This window comes from Rattus norvegicus, chromosome 3, assembly GCF_021556685.1.
Source record: "Rattus norvegicus strain SHRSP/BbbUtx chromosome 3, alternate assembly SHRSP_T2T, whole genome shotgun sequence".
Taxonomy (NCBI): Eukaryota; Metazoa; Chordata; class Mammalia; order Rodentia; family Muridae; genus Rattus; species Rattus norvegicus.
The window spans coordinates 57,705,345-57,722,519 of NC_141536.1; the positions used below are offsets into that span (position 1 = coordinate 57,705,345).

The window sequence follows — 17,175 nt, forward strand, 5'->3', positions numbered from 1 at the left end:
GGCAAAATGAGTGCCCTTAGGGACAGCAGTGTAGTTGGTCTGTGTGGTAACCACCACTGTCTTATTTTTTATTGCAAGTAAGTGTTGGGGGGGGGCGGAATCATATGGGGTCCTAATAGACAGAGGCCAATTCCAGCGACCTGTGAGAGCGTTATTGTTGGTTCAGAATTTGCTGACCAGCGTAGGGAATGGGTCTCATTAGTAAAGGTGATGTTCCCAAAGGTTGCCAGTCCCTCATGAAAGGGAAGGGAGGAGTGATAACAGAGCCAGCATTTGTCTAGGGCTATAGTAGAATTAATATTGGCAAGGGCTGGTAAGGAGCTATTAAGTATTTCTATGAACATATTAACAGTAGAGGGGGGGTCCATCAGGGAATGGGGGTTGATAAAGGGTGGAAGGAAATGGTGAATTGTTGGGTTGAGGTGTAGCCTGCAGAGAATCTCTCGAATGTGACCCAACCTTGGGTGCAGGGTGTAAGTTAGTATTGGGCCCTATGACCACTGGTGGTGTTTGTGGCCGGGTTTTAAGCAATTTAATTTTTAGGGTGAGGCCAAAGTCTCTATATTGTTTATATAATCGAAGTTCCCACTCGAAACCTCGCTGTTCCCAAATTACCTTTTTCCCTGTTTCTGTAAAAGAGATCTGGATAGGATTACACCACCCGTTCAGGTCCGAGTCCGAGGAGCATATGCTATTAAGGGGCTGTCGGCCCGGACTGGTGACCCAGGCATTGGGGAATTTTCTTTTAGCTGAGATGTAGTCCCAGGAAGAGCTGGGTTTCCAGTACGTGTCTCCAGTGGTCTCACAGCCCCAGGAGGCACAGCAGAAATCAGTTTCATACCCACAGCCTCTGGCCTTTGTACGATCTCTGTGGCCAGCAGGGCATAAATAAATTCCCCCAGTTTGAAGGGCCAATGTGGCTCTTCTGAGTGTATTACTGCAACCCGGGTCAGTTCTGGGGTCTGCCAGCTCAGGCGCTTTTTCTTGGGGGGCAAAGACATCAGGTGTGCCCCAATCAAGGTGAGCTTCTAGGGCTAATTTGCAAAGATCTACCTCAAGATTGGGCCAGGGAACTCGTGCAGCGGTGGTGGAGTTGGCAGACACCACATCTCCTGCGCCATTAAGAATCTCCCAGGTATAGTTGGAGATCTGGTGAGGCGATGTAGCAGGGCAGGCGTGATGATGCTTCCAGGGATCCAGATGAAGGGGAACATGGTCAGCATGGTCTGTAATGAAGCATAGTTAGACTTTTCCTCAGGGTTGTCCCCTGGGTGGGTTAAAGGTCTTAACAAGGCACTCGGGTAGCCAATGTGCGCTCCCAGTCTTTGAATCATAAATGCAGGCTGATCCACGTCCCCAAATGAGGACCAGATCAGGGCCATACCATTGGGATGTTAACAACGGGTCCTTCCATAGGACTGGTGCATAATCATAAGAATTATGGGGGTGCCACAGGCGGTCTGCTGCAGTTTTTCCATCCTTGTCCATGACAAGGTAGTTAAGGACAAAGAGTGCATGATTTATTAAATGTTTGTGATTACCGGGGAGGGGGAATAATATTCCCCCATTTGACTATAATTTATGGGTCATATTTTTAAGGGTTTGATGAGCTCTTTCAACTATACCCTGTGCCTGAGGATTATAAGGAATGCCTGTGATATGTTTAATGCCAAATTGGGAGCAAAGGTGTTTAAAACTAGAGATAATATATCCAGGTCCATTATCTGTTTTAATAATTTTAGGTTGTGGGAGCACCACCAAGCAGGCCAGAACATGGCTGATAACGTGCTTTGTGGCCTCTCCTGCCTGCAGGGATGCAAAAAGAAAACCACTAAAGGTATCTATAGTAACATGAACATATTTTAACTTTCCAAAGGAGGAGATATGGGTAATATCCATCTGCCAAAGCTCTCCGGGGACCAATCCACGGGGGTTGACCCCCAGATGAGGGTCAGGTAACAAGGTTACACAGCCTTTGCAATTACGAACTATCTGGCGGGCCTGTCCACGGGTGATCTTATACTTAAGCCTAAGGGTGTGTGCATTGAGATGGTGTAGATCATGTGCCTTGGGCCAGGGTCAAAGGGGTTATAGAAGCCTCCTGGGCCAAGGCTACAAGTTGGGTGATGTGATCTACGGCATCGTTGCCCTCGGCCAGGGGGCCCGGCAGGCCTGAATGTGCTCTGACATGTCCCACATAAAAGGGGTGAGAGCGCTTATGAATAAGCTTTTGTAGAGTGGCAAACAAAGGAGCAGCATTGATGGTGGGCCGAATATAAGGAACCGTCTCCAGCAAGGGAATGGAAAAGGCAAGGTAAGAGCTAACTGTGTACAAATTAAAGGGTGATCTGGGTAGGGTCTCAAATACTGCAAGGACAGCTCGGAGCTCTACCAACTGTGCGGATCGGATATTTGATGTACCTTGCCATTAATGGAAAAGGCGGCCTGGCCATTAGAGGAACTGTCAGTAAAAACGAGATGGACCCCGGGCAGGGGGCAAGTGCGAATAACTTTTGGGAAAATAACAGGAACTGAAAGCTTACCAAAAAACTGAATTAATCTATCTGGAGGATAATGATTATCTATCTTACCCTGAAAGGCAACACAGCTGATTGCCCATTCGTCCATGTGTTGACCAAGCCAGGAGGCCTGAGATGGGCTATAGGGAAGAATCATGACATCTGGATCTTTACCAAACAATTTATGTGACTGTTCTCTCCCAAGACGTATAATCTGTGCCACCAATAAGGGGGGTAGGTCAGTAGGACCTTGTTATGAGAGGCAGGCAAATGTACCCAATAGAGAGGACATCCTTGCCAGAGAACTGCAGTAGGGGCAAGGGGTGTGGAGAGGACTATAAAAAGTAATGGATGATGGGGGAAAAAAGATAAGCAATTTTTTGGTTAGCAATAGCCTCCTTGACTAAGGAGAGGGCCTCAGAGGCCTCAGGCGTAAGGCAACGAGGTGAGGTGGGATCAGAGTCGCCTTGGAGGATATCAAAAAGGGGCTTAAGCTGTCCGGTGATGAGCTTTAAGAAGGGCAAAGCCAATTAATGTCGCCCAATGGCCGATCCCTTGCAAATGTGTGAGTGAAGGCTGAAGAGGCCAAGATGAGGGCCAGTGATCTTTAGATATGACAGTAGCATCAGCCCCAGTATCAACAATGCCCAGAAACCATCGCTTGTCTAGTTTAAGTTTAAGAGAAGGCCTTTCATGGGTAATTGTCTGGACCCAAAAGGCATCCGAAGAGCCAGGTTGGGTAGCACCACGGCGGTCCTGGAGAGACGAGTAGCGCCAGTCTAATGGCAGGGGGAGAGCCTGGGCAATCCTTTGTCCCTCCTTTAAGGTCATAGGACCAGAGGTGGTGGTAGCCAGTACCCGCATTTCTCTGGTGTAGTCATTATCGACCACCGTGGGGTGTATGATGACCCCCTGCAGGGAAGACAAGGCTTGTCCCATGATCAGGAAAAATGTATTAGGAGGCGGGGGGGGGGGGGCAAACATTCCGGTAGGAACAATTTGTGTGCTGTCTTCAGGCCTCAATACTGTATGGGCGGCGGCACACAAGTCCACTCCTGCGCTTCCTGAGGTAGCTCTGAGGAAGGGAGGGGAGTGTTTGGTCCTGGGGCAGGTATCTGAGAGGCCCTGGAGGTGGGCTGGAAGTGAACGGTTCTCGGGCCCCCTGAGGAGGGCCCCTCCACCTGTTTCCCTGAAGGGGCGGGAGGGGATTACCAGAAATGTCCGTTTTGGAGCGACATAGATTAGCCCAATGTTTTCCTCTCTTACATCGAGGGCATTGTGTGGCCGGCAGGCGACCAGGGAGGTGGAGAGCCGGTATCTTATCCAAAGAGTCTCTCTTTCTCTGGTACGTCCTCTGAATCAATGGGCATTGTCTAGCAAAATGTCCTGGCTGACCACATTTAAAACAACTTTTATGGGAGGTTGGGCCTTTAGCTACTTGGAGAGCCGCTCTGATAGCCAAACTGATGCTCTGGGTGACCTTATGCGAAAACATATCAACATCGGCGCAAAGCCTGACCAAATCATGAAGCGTTTTATTTTTTGTTTGTCCCTTAAGGACGGACTTGCAAGCCGAATTAGCATTTTCATAAGCTATTTGTTTAAGGAGATTATTGTCCTCTTCTCCGGGACCCAAAACCCTTTCTGCAACCTCCTGCAATCTAGCAACAAATTCACTAAATGGTTCTTGAGGGCCCTGGATGACTTTAGTAAGGGGAGTTGTAAGGGTCCCTTTCGAGGGGACAGACTTCCAGGCCCCCAGGGCGGCCTCTTTAACTTGAGCCAAGAGGCCTATAGGTAGCCTGAGCTGAGGGCCCTCTGACACATATTTTCCTTGTCCAGTAAGTTTGTCAAAGGTCCAAGCTGCCTCTGGGGCCCGGGGATCTTTCTGATTCCTTCCTGCTAGCGTCTGGCAGCGGTCAAAAAAGTCAGCTTTCCATGACAAAAACTGTCCTCGAGAGAGAACTGCCTGAGTTGCTCTGAACCATTCTCCCGGGGTGAGGTATCTGCCTCCTGAGAGGGCTTCAAGCATGGATTGTGTAAAAATGGCATTAGGGCCATAGGTCCTAACAGCATTATTAAGTTTCCTAAGGGGCTTAAATTTGAGTCTTTTAAATTCTACCGTTTCCTGTGACAGATCTCGTGGTTCCTCACTATCCTTTTCTACTTCTTCTCCCTCACCCCCGGTTTTTTCTCCCTCCTCTCTATCACTTCTCGATTCTTCATCAGATGACTGGGTTTCTCTGGCCTGTACCTTGGAGGTCACTGAATTGTGTCTGGCCCGTTGACCAGAAGTCTTAATAGGCCGGGGTGGGGGATAGGAAAAGATAGTATCGGCAATGGTTTTCTGCAGGGAGGAGAGCTCTGAGTTGAGTTTGGCAAACTCCTTCTGTAGTGATAGAACGTCTCTCAGAGCAACAACCTGTTTAGTCAAATCATCTTTGGTTTTTAGCAAAAGGTCAACAGGGACTGAAGGGACAGGGAGAACCGGGGCACAAAAGGTTGGGGGGTAAGGGGGTAGTGCCGTAGCTGAGACTAGAGGAGGCCAGTCAGGGTTTCGATAGCGACTGGCCTCTTTTTCAAGATCGCTTTCCTCAGAGGGTGTCAATTTACTGGGAGGAAAGGAAGGCTTTTGTAGCACTGGGAAGGCAAGCCTTGGGGTGTCTTCCCTTTCCGTCGGCAGCAGCAGGGGTGGGTAAAGGGCCACTGACGCCCGGGCCGAAGTTGGAATATCTGTGGTGACCGAGGGGCAAGGGGAGCCTTCTTTATTCTTTATCTCTGTCTCTTCTCCTCGGGGATTAACAGAGGAAAGGGAACCCTGCCGCGAAAGGGGTTTGATAAAGTCCTCTGCTAAAGAGATAATCCTTCCCTTCTCTCCTGAGGAGGACTTAAGTATGTCTCTAATGAGTGTCCAATAACTAAGGGTCTGAATAGGAATTGCCTCAGATCCTTTTTCTTTTAACAGATCATTTAAACATCTACCAACCTTTTCCCAGCTATAGGGGCTAATATCTGGTCCTTCAATAATGAACCAAGGACAAACTTCAGATATAAAGATAAAAAATTTAACAAGATCCTTTTTCTTAATTCTAACTCCCCTTTCCCTGAGGGAAGCCTTCAAGTCTTTAACAAAGACGGCTTCCTTAGAGAGCTTTTGGCCCATTCCTAATGAGACAGAAGTCCTTCTTACCTGTTCGAGACTTTCTCTCATGAGTGACAAGAGCTCGCGATGCGATCTACGAGTGGCAACACGGTGTGTTCACTTCCGATTCGAGTCAGTCCACGGTGTCCGTCCGCTTGGTTCCCCAGCCGGGGTCACACAATCGCCTTCTGTCTGGAGAGGATCCGTGCCTCGGGTCCCCTGTTCAGGCGCCACTTGCCCCTGCCCACAGGGGCTTCATAATTTACAGGAACCGAGGGGGATCCAAACCTGAGGAGGAACAGGCAAGAAAGAGGAGCGAGACCAAGCATTGTCCTTGTCAGGGTCTGTTTATTGAGAGGAATGTACAGCATTTAAAGCTCTGAAGCAGGAACTGAAGCTGGGGGGGGGGGGGGGGTACAGGGAAGTGCCCAAGGACATAAGGTGAGTCGTTAAACCGCAAGATATTCTCCTTAGACAAAGAGGCAACAGTCTTCCCGGACAAGTTCTTTGAAAAGGTCAAGCCCTTCTCAGGAATCTGCTCAGGGCAGGGCTCTAGCTTTGCTTAGTTCCGACTTCCGGTCCCCGACACTCTAGGCCTCTGGTCTCAGAGTATCACTGTTCTATCCAAAGATCATTTAAAAACAAAACAAAACAAAATAAAAACTTGCTGAGGCCTTAATTCCAGCAGAGTTTCTCAGTCTCTCCATAGCTCCCTCCTGTAGGTCTCCATGATCGCTCTGACATCTCGTAGGAGTGCTCTCTCAAAAACTAAGGAATCCTTCTTTGTGATTCTCCTGAGACACAAAGTCCTTTCAAGGCTTAGAGGGATGTTCTGGTCCACCCTGCCTTGGTTTGAACTATTACCATTGACAGAAGTCCCTATCAGGATGGGCACGGGGATAAATGTCACCGAAAAGGGCAAATGCAGAAGGAAGCAGTACTTGGGCTCTGACTGGCCAATATAAAGGGATAGGGTGATCATCAGTCACAGTGACCCGCAGTGCTGTCTTGGGAGAGCCACTGGAGTTGCTAGACACCCAGCTTATCAGACATAATAAAAGCCTTGCTTAGAAGCAACTGTGAAAGTCAAACATTTAGGCTTGAGTCAAAATGACCCCCCCCCCAAAAAAAAGAACCATGCAGAAAGCTGGTATGGACATTTCTCTCCTCTGATTGGTGGTCTTGCCATAGATATCTTCAGATACTGGTCAGGTGGGGAAGTGGGTGGCAGGGGCCTGTGCAAGACCTGGAGCCTTATATCTTCTCCCTCCTCACCAAACTTGGCCCTTACCATCTTTTTTTTTTTTTTTCTTCTTTTTTTCTTTTTTTTTTTCGGAGCTGGGGATGGAACCCAGGGCCTTGCGCTTGCCAGGCAAGCGCTCTACCACTGAGCTAAATCCCCAACCCCGGGCCTTACCATCTTTTAACATGATAGTGGATGCTGTAGGTGGTCTAAGCATGGCAGCTCTGGCTTTAGACAGGCAGACAGCATTTGGAAAGAAGTATGGTTGTCTTGGAAGTGATGAATCTATGCTGTGGTCATAGCATTTGGGAGGGTGAGGCAGGAGGGTCCTCAGTTTGAGCCCAGCCTGGACTACATAGTGAGACTCTATCTCAAAAGAAGATGATGATGAGGAGGAGGAGGAAGAGGAGGAGGGGGAGGAGGAGGAGGAGGGGGGGAGGAGGAGGAGGGGGGGGAGGAGGATGGGGAGGAGGAGGAGGATGGGGAGGGGGGAGGAGGAGGATGGGGAGGAGGGGGAGGAGAGGGAGGAGGGGGAGGAGGAGGAGGAGGAGGAGGAGAAAGGGGTAAGTAGGATTATCAGAGCCCAGTATCTTTGAAAGTCACTTCAAGCAGCAGAAACTGCTGGTGTAAGCAGGAAAGGGTTTTGTAAGGCTGGTGGAGGGTTGAGGACAATGGTGAGTCACAGGGAAGTCTGGTGAGTGGGCCTCAGGCCTTGGCCACAGCCAGGTGCAGTAACTCCAGACTCCCAGGCTAGTGTGAACCACTAAGTATTGTGGTTGCTGTCTGCAATGGTCCCTTCTGGCTCCTGTCAGGACATACCTATGTCTCCTCACTCACAATCAGGTGTCCTGCAGTGGCCTGAATACCAAAGTGGCTTCTGCAAGAAATGAGGCCGAGAAGCAGACAGACAGATCTCAACAGGCTGAGAAGGCTTTATGTTAGAGGCAAGGGATACCCACCAGTTCCCGCCCCTATGGAAGCTCAATATATTTAGAGAGTCTGGGGGATATGTACATATACATAGGTAGCTACCAGAAGTTACAACTCTGTGTGTGTGTGTGTGTGTGTGTGTGTGTGTGTGTGGTTTGACTGGGAGCAGGGTAGTTTGTTGTTATTTGTTTTTGTATGTGGAATACAGTGGTCAGGCTAAACCATTCTTTATGGCTAGAGGCTATTGCCCAGTACGACCTGACTCAGTTCCTCATGTTTTCAATCCATTACCCCCACCTTCTAATGGAGGCCACCCAATCATCCAAGGGCTCCAGCTGTTAGCATTCTGTCTAAGATCCACTCCGCAGTTACCGGGCAACAGCCAGGAATGCTCCGCCCCACAGTTACCGGGCAACCGCCAGGTGTGCGAACTCACTATAAAAGAGGCTGCTCGCCCCCTCCTCCCTCTCTTGCTCCTTCTTCTCTGGCACTTGCCTTCCATTCCCTTCTCCCCTCTCTCCGTGTGCTCATAGCCGGACTCTCTCTCTCTCTCTCTCTCTCTCTCTCTCTCTCTCTCTCTCTCTCTCTCTCTCTCTCTCTCTCCCCCTCTACTACTATACTATACCATTGTGTGGCTGGTCCCTCAGGGGCAAGGGATGCCTCAACATGGCCCGCCGAGGCACCTCCTTACCCCATACCTCATCACACCTCCGTAAAATACACCCCCCTTATCTTTTTATAAAAACATCAATAGTGAAGGATTGAACAAGGTGTTGTCATAACCTTCCAAGATTTTTCTTTCTAGCCCTTGCCAGTCTCTTGGTCCAAGCCCAGTGTGCCAAGTGGGGAACATCTGAGGGTGTTAAGCCTCTTGATCCCTCTGGAGTATCTGTGCATCTCTTGCAAATCTCCACGGGGGAAGGAGAGCACAAGAAATAGCCAGACAAACTGTTGTTGCTCTGGAGAAAGCTTTGGGCTGAGGGTGTAAGAATGCAACATTAGCTCAGGCCTCTTCTCATGCCTGGACAAGCATCCTACCTGGACATTGTAAGTCTCAAGCTAGCAGACTTGTGTCCCCGACATCTCGCCTAGGAAGTGGGTATAGATTAAAGGGGTGCCACATCATGTTTCCTGCCCCCTTTCCTTGCTCCCTGCTTTGGAATCAGGAAGCCTGGATCCAAGCTCCTGCAGTGAACCTCCTCCACTCCCAAAAGGTCTATGAACCGGTTCCCTCCTCTTTTACTGTGGCTCTGATTCTCTTCAAAACCCCATCACGCGGGTTGGGGATTTAGCTCAGTGGTAGAGCGCTTGCCTAGCGAGCGCAAGGCCCTGGGTTCGATCCCCAGCTCCAAAAAAAAAAAAAAAAAACAAAAAAAACAAAAAAAAACAAAAAAAAAACAAAAAAAAACAAAAAAAACCCATCACGCTTTCTCTGTCAGGTGCTAAAGCCTGATCTACCCTCCGAGGTTTTGTCATGTTAATGGCCCATCCCTTTCTCCTTGTCGATGGCATTAACACCCGGTCCTTAGTCACCATCTTCTCCTGAACTACTACATCTAAAATCTAACAGAGAGCTAATGCCCCATTAGCGAAGGCCAATTTGAAAACTGTTAAAAAAACAAAACCACGGCAGACACCTATCAAAGTGGATCTCAGGAGGTGAAGGCTGCTTGGAAGCCGGTAGGCAGCCTTGAGTTGTGAGCGCCCCTCAAATGCACTCTGGAGCGGCAGAAGCCAGGCGCGGCTCTTCTCCAAGTAAGGTAGGAAGAAAGCGAGGGGGCTGAGTTTCGGAGAGTTCTGAAAAATTCTAACAAGCCCTTTTGTTTATCTTCTCCAGGCTTCCGCAGCCGGTCTGCATGTAGCTGGGATAAATTCAGCCCAGGAGGAAAATCAGAGCTTCCTCCCCCTCTCTCCTCCCATTTTAGGTGAGAGGAGGAGGTGCGGTGGGGGTAGAGAAAGATCTGGCGAGCTTGCCAGCTGGTACTGCTGCTGGGCTCAACCGAGCCAGCTTGCTCCGCCCCCACAGAGCAGGGCCAGAGCGGGAACACGCAGAGGCACCCCTTTCCTTCACCCCACCCCCACTTGGGGGTGGGAGCAGGTAGCTGCAATGAGGCTCGAATGGTCAAGACAGCCTCCAGGTTTTGGAGTTCAGAGTCGCTATGGAGAAGGACGCTGTTGGAAAGGGTGATATAGAAACAGTTGCCTCTCTCCCCACCAGACAGAGTTTGGTTGCTGGATTATGGAGGGATTGCCGTGTGGGTCAATTCTAAGGATGGGATACCTGGGAATGGGGATCACATAGGGACTTGGGTAAGGAGGAGAATCCAGGCAAACTGGGGTCAATGGGACCTAAGGGCCTGGGGAATGATAAAACGTCAGCCTTGCCTCTCGGGGCATCAGGAAGAAAACAGGAAGCCCTGGCCACAACTTTGCACAGCCTTGTGAGCTCTGGGTGTAAACCACGGGCCTCCTGAGTTCCTAGGCTCTAGGTTGGTTCTGGCCGTCTGAGAGCTGCTGGGGCAACAGGAAGTCTTTGAGTGGCCTCAGGGTAGACTTGAGCAGAACGTTTTGTCTCCTGGTGCTGTGGCTATAGAAGTGAGGTGCTTGATCTCGACTTTGGTTTTGAGGTACCACACCAGAGGAACCCAGTGTCCCATCTGAACCAGGTAAACGGTACAGCGATTTTGGGGTCGCTGATCTTTTGAACCACAGGCGGAACTCTGGGGTGATGAGTTTTTTGACAGGCAGATAATGGACATCTTTTCAGGATGCAAATCCCACCCCCCTGATTGCACCTGGGAGAGCTTTCCCCAATGTCGTGAAGATGGTCTCTTGGGGAACTCCATGCGTCCTGGTTGCTCTGGTCAGGTTGAATCGTTCTTGAAAGCATGTCTCCTTCAGGCACTGTGCTTACTACATATGTTTAAGGACTCCTGTGCACACTAAGTATCAAGTCCCTTGGTAGCTGCAGGTGACTGGTTCCAGGACCTCTCCTTCCCTTGGATACCAAAATGGCAGTTGTGTAAAACCACACGCACTCCAGTGTTGTTTAAATCCTCTCTGACCTTCAAATGATACCCAATACAAGTGTCATGTAAACAGCTGGCTTGCTGTCCTGTTCAGGAGGCAGGGATGGCAGGGGTGGGGGTGGGGCAGGAAAGGCTGTACTTGCTTGGTATAGAGGTAGCACAAAGGCCGATTTCACAGTCCTTGAACAAAAGTCCACATGAATGAGGTTCAACCAATGGGCACTGGTGTGGCTCGGGGCGCATGAAACACTGAGAGGCTCCAATGTGAGGCCTTTGCTTTGTTTCATTCATAAGGATTCTTCAAAGTCCTTGGTGAATGGACACTTCGAGTTTTGCTTTTTTTTTTTTTTTGAAAGGTCTAGAAGTTTCCCTTCTGCATATACTGAATTAATCCAAGGTTGGTAGGACCAGTGCACTTGGAAGCTCCATTGTGTATCTGAGTAAGGACTGCATAGATGCTCCTTCAGGAAGAAGAGGGTAGGGTAGGTCCATAAAGCCAGAGCTGCGGCCTAGATTGACCATGCAGATTGAAGAGCCCTGTAACCAGCCTTGCCCGCCATGACCTGTACACATCAAGAGGCGGAGACCATCAGAGAGGTCCGGCTCAGCTGACTGCGGATGTCTTTTATTCTCTCTGCTAAAACTCTGGCTATCGTGTTAATTACTATTACAAACTTGCCCTGGGTCTGTTCTGTAGGCTGAACCATGCAGATTTCTCTTAGCCGCTACATCTGATAACCGTCAGTTTGGCTACCTTTGAGGTCAGGTGCACACCTCCGCCCACCACCAAGCTGAAAAGCTACACGTGTGTTCCCTGGCTGTGTAGCAGCTGGCTCCTTCTGGGTAGCTTGAGAAACAGTTCTAACTGTGGTCTGACTGCGTGAAACAGGAGGCTGTGAAAGTGCTGTTTTGAGTGGAGACAGCATTCACAGTGAGTGAATCGGTACACTGCCCTGCTACGCCGCCAGGACAGGATGCAGGTCGGTAGCTTAAGCTATCATAACCAAACCATAGGCTGAGGGACTAACACAGTGCAGCTCCAAGGTCAGCGTGCCTGTGGGGTCAGCTTCCACACCTGGGGTTTCATCTTCCAGGGCTTGCAGAAGCCTTTTTTATTTTATACCATAGTCGTTCCTCTGTGACAAGCAAGCTTTAGGGCTTCATTCTCTTCTTCTGAGGACACTGGTTCTTTCTAGAGCCCTACGACCTCATTTAACTGTAGTTGCCTCATGAAAGACCCTGTCTCCAAGTATAGACACATTGGATATAAGGGCTTCAGGGTGGTTTTTTTCAGATGTACATGTAGATACACTGGTGGGAATATTCTGGTAGTGGAGGTCATTTAGATTTAGACCTGTGTTTTGTGATCCCCAGGCTCTTGTGTTATGAGGAAGAAAACAACAAATACTAGATTTTAAGGGAATGCATGTTTTTAAATTATAAAATGGCAAATGCAATAGGATTTTTTTTTCAGGATTGTTTCAATAACCTGTATCTACTCTTTTTCCTCCCCCTCCTCCTCTTCCTCTTCCTCCTCCTCTTCCTCCTCCTCCCCCTCCTCCTCTTCTTCCTCCTCCTCTTCTTCCTCCTCTCCTCCTCCTCCTCTCCCTCCTCCTCTTCCTCCCTCTCCTCCCCCTCCTCCTCCTCCATATCCATCTATCTGTCTGCAGATTTGCACTGAATGATTTCTGAGTGACACTGGCACAAAGCTTCTTTCTAGGGTGGAATTTGAAGTGAGTTTGCTTGTGTTTTTCCTTGTATTTATCTCCGTGACTTTAAATAAATAATAAGGCACGTACATAGAAGGTATTGATGAGTCTGTATGTGCTTACGGCACTTCTCGTGTATGCCCCTGCTTTGTTCCTGAGGGAGGCCAGCCTAGCAGAAGGCAGTGTTCTGGCTGGTAGGCCCAGGAATATGACTTTGGCCCTGCAGCAGCTACAAACATGGCTGAGAGTGTGGCTCAGCAGGGAGCAGTGGGAAAGTTTCAGGGGACACCTGGGCACCATTTAAACTCCCAGCCAGTGGCATCCTGAGCCTCTGAAGACCATTTTAGGACTGGCTGGCTGGCCACACTTCTTTTTTTTTTTTTCTCTCTTTTTCTTTTTTTCGGAGCTGGGGACCGAACCCAGGGCCTTGCGCTTGCTAGGCAAGCGCTCTACCACTGAGCTAAATCCCCAATCCCGTGGCCACACTTCTAAGTGAACTTGAGGACACAGTTCCAGGGATGCAGCAATGTCTGGTGGATGCTGCCTGACTGGCTACCCTATGTGAACAGATATCCAAGGGCTCAGAGCTCACAAGGTCAAGGATATTGCATGTTTGTGGCTCCTGTAGAAAGCAGGGCAGATGTGCAGTGTTTTTCAGGTTTTGGAGCACCAGGAAGCACCAGATATTCTTTTACCTGGGGTAGATGTGGGGTCACCATAGCTGCTTGGACAAACAGGCCAGCGTCCATGAATGCTGGGCTCGAAGTAGACACACAGCAACACGTGCGTGCACACACACATGCACATGACACATACTGTCACCTGGAGACCTGTGAAAGTGATCATGGGAGGTTTTTTGTTTTTATTCTGCGAATAGTCCTCAACTGGCGCCAATCCAAGGCCTAGCAAACAATACAGCCATAGCATGTACTCCCTAAGCACATTGTGCCGTTTTGTACCACAGCACCGCATCCGTCTGTGAAGACCAGATAACTACAGCTAGGTGCAGTGTCATGAATGTCTCCCACAGGCATACAGGAGAGGAGAAAAAGCAAACACAGAGAGGTTAGCATTATTTCCTTGATGTGAAGTTCAAACCAAGCAAAACAGAAACCGTGTCTTCAGAGATGCGCGAAGCTTCAGAGGGAGAACAGAGAGGGAGACGATAAAGCTCAGAGTAAGGCTGCACCATTGGGAAGGGGAGGGACGGCTCGGCACTGGTCCCAGTCTCTCAGGGGGGGATAAAACTGGAGAGTGTTCTCTTTAAGCTGGTGGTAGGGCAAGGATGTTTATAATTATTCATTAAACGGATCAGTTCATGTGGTGTGCATTTGTCGTGTTAAAGACAGAGCCCTTGTTAGGCAAGTACTGTCACCTGGAGACCAGTGAGGGCCACATCCCTAGTCCCAATGTGTTTCACTGAATATATTGTATCCTCATGATGAAACTATTGGGTGAGTGTCCTGAAGGCTTCATGTCCGAATGTACCAGATTCTGAGATGTGTGCACGTGTGTGTGCACTGCAAGGTGACATTGTTAGGAATGAACATGAAAATCAACACAAGCAACAGAGGCCCTTCCTGTGCTACCCCCAGGAGCTAGTGGTGTCCAGTAGGTAGGCTCTGATTAGCTCCTACCAGTGGTGGGGTGGGGTGGGGATGGGTTCACGCTGAAGAAGGTGACAAAGGTTTCCACAAATGAGTAGCTGACATCATTTTTGCTGGACCCACAGTACAGCTCAAGAAGGTTGGAAAATGGGAGGATGAATTGGCACTCCCCCAACCTTTTTGTTAGCCCAAGCTAGGCAATTAATAGAGTCTCAATTCAGAACCGCCCTCGGGCACAGCATAGTTAAACAGATAAAAGAAAAAAAAAAAAAAAAGAACTAAAAGGACTTTTAGAAACCCTCAGAGAAAAATAGGTAAATATGAGAGAATAAAAAAAAATAGATACAGTAACGCTCACTGCCAAATCCCATTATAAAACCATCTTCATCAAACTTCCACGGGGGGTTGCTGAGGGAATCGTTTGGCAACTCCTGAAAAAGTTAAACATAGACCCAGCTAGCACATGATCCAGCAATTCTACTTCTGAGTGTAGATCCAAGAAATAGAGTAGCCTTAAACAGATCCTTGTTCATGGTGTTAGCATCCATCGTTCATAAACATCCTGAGGGAGAAACAGTGCGTGTCAATCAAGAGCTGGGCTAGGGAGATGCTCAGTGCTTAAGCATGCTTGGTGTAAAAGTATCGGGGCCTGAATCTTAAGTTGCCAGGACACACAAAATCCTGGTCCCGGTTGTTTGGGTACCCATCTATGACCCCAGGGCTGTGGGGAGGCGGGGAGGTGGAAGTATTAATGGGGATCACTGGGGCTTGCTGGCCATGAGCTTGATAAATATCCTTTCGCTAAAAGTAGAATGATATTGCCTAGAGATATATTAAGGTAGAATATATAAGGGGATATATGAACATATGGTCATATTAAAACCATATCAGACAAACCAGATCCTCAAGCTGACTGGACACACCAGACCTAGGTAAGGTACAGTACTATCCCGCCCCAACCTGAACCCTATAAAAAGCATAACATCTGAACTTGATGCCACAAGCCTGTAATCCTAGCACTTGGGAGCTGGATGTAGAAGGATCTGGCGTTAAAGACTGGCATGAGCTATACAGACTGATAGACAGAAAGATGGATGGTTGGACAGACTGAGATGGTAGATGAATGGATGTGTAGATAGATAAATGAGAGATGATAGAAAGGTAGATAGAAAGATAGCTAGACAGACAGATGGATACATAGAAAGGTGGCTGGATGATAATGATAGTTGATGGATGGATAGATAGAAGAATGGACATTGATACATAGAGATAATACTTACCATTGTGATCTGTGATGGTCCTGCTGACCTGTTATCCAATCACCCAGTGCAGAAAGAATCAATAGGAGAGAGTTCCAGAAGATCCTCAGAGCTTCAGCGCATCGTGGTCCTGGCTGTCTGACAGAACCTGCTTAGTTACTGAATTACTCTTCACATATCCAGACCTGGTCTTGGGCTTCCTGTTGCAGGACTGCTTGCCTCCAGCAGCTCTCCAGGCGGTCTTCACACCCGCAATGACCCTTTTGTGCTTGGTGTCTGCAGCAGTCTTGACCCTGGCCCCACTAAGACCTCTTTGAACTCCACCATCTCAGTAACGCTTCTGTAGCCATTTTGCAAAGTATGACCTGAGAGTTAATATCTGCAATTAAGATTAGGCTATGAGAACATGTGGTTGACAATGGCCAACTATTGAAGATTGGGATTACTTGGTAAATTGTGACAAATGCTGCGATAAAACCTGATGGTGTGGGAGACACAAATGTGTCTGCGTTTCCAGTGTAGCAGTCACGGTGATTGTGAGTCTAGGTCAGCTTTGCTACCTAGCAAGAGCCTGTTTTAAAACCCAGAGGCACTCAGAATGCTGTTCCTGTGTGAGGAGACAATGGAGGCAGGCGGAGGCTGTGAAGGTTCCGCTTGAGTTAGGGAACATGGAGAACAAGGTAGCTTACCCCTGGAGAAGTTGGAGGGAGCAGAGTTCCTGCTCTGGACCCTCTCGTTACAGCACTGAGGTGCCTAAGGACCAGGAGCTGTGGAGCATCCCCTCTGCCCTCCCCTCCCGACTCCTATACAGATGCTGGGGCCACATACCTGCTAGATGGACCCCTTGGGAAGTGAACTTCGATAATCTCCTGATTCCTTCCTTCCTTCCTTCCTCTCTCCTTTCCTCCCTCCCTTCCTTCTTTCCCCACTCCCGCCTTTCCTTCTTCTCCCTGCCTCTCTCCCTCCCTCCCTTCATTTTCTTTTCTACTGGAGAGTGAACCTAGGACCTTGCTCACACTAGCAAGTACCACTGAGCTATACCTATAGCGCCCCCCCCCACCCCTTCAGCTTCATTTTGAGGCAAGGTCCATTGAATTGCCTTGGTTGGCCTCACTCTGTTGTCCAGCAAGGCCATGACCCCCTTCCCCAATAAACAGTTCAATAGAATTACATACAGGGAAGAAATGGAAACAAAACTAAAACGAAAACCTAAGCTGAAGAGGCAGAGGCAGCTCAGCGCACCGGAAGCCTCTTCACTCCTCAGTAGGAGGGGTGTAGACTGGTCCAGGAGGGGCTCCCCTGGGGAGTGGCAGATACCCCATTAGGCTCCCTATCGGGGAGGCAATTAGCACTATGGTCCTCTAATAGAGGCCAAAGCCATCACCCATTCATTTGACCTTGATGTAGTCACAGACTGCAGTGAGAGTAGTAGTGAGGGGTGGCAGGGGCGGTGGGTGCTGGGAGGCCTTAACTTTTGATCCTCTTGCCTCAGTTTACTGTGTAGCTGGCCTTATAGCCTCTGCCTGCAGGCCTGGCTAACTGCCGTGTAATGTTAAACCCACCTATGTGGCTTCTTAAAAAGAAAAGAGAAAAACCCATATTTTAAAACAGAAAGGCGTGAGAATGGAAATATACTCAATGGAAAAATTTGCTTCTCAAACAGCTTGAGCAAAAACCTCTCATCCCCATGGCAACCAGATTCCATTGCGTCCAACCACACATATCTGCCAGGTCACC

General features: G+C 48.9%; 2 long non-coding RNA genes across 8 annotated transcripts in view; one reads left to right on the forward strand and one right to left on the reverse strand.

Moving 5' to 3' along the window:
* Positions 1–545: 545 nt before the first annotated feature.
* LOC148006485 (uncharacterized) lies at positions 546–16,010 on the reverse strand. The gene is made up of 4 exons (XR_015684412.1): positions 15,460–16,010; positions 13,268–13,402; positions 5,710–5,949; positions 546–1,226 (listed from the first exon to the last, which is right to left on the reverse strand). It is a non-coding gene; the product is annotated as an uncharacterized LOC148006485 (long non-coding RNA).
* The window catches only part of LOC134486115 (uncharacterized), a 48,575-nt gene continuing 41,665 nt past the window's right edge, over positions 10,266–17,175 (forward strand). For 4 of the 7 annotated variants that reach the window (XR_015684419.1, XR_015684417.1, XR_015684415.1 and 1 more), the window contains exon 1: positions 10,266–10,500. This is a non-coding gene — a long non-coding RNA (uncharacterized LOC134486115). The remainder of the gene's footprint in view (positions 10,501–17,175) is intronic. The other 3 variants (XR_015684414.1, XR_015684416.1, XR_015684418.1) reach the window with 3 other exon arrangements.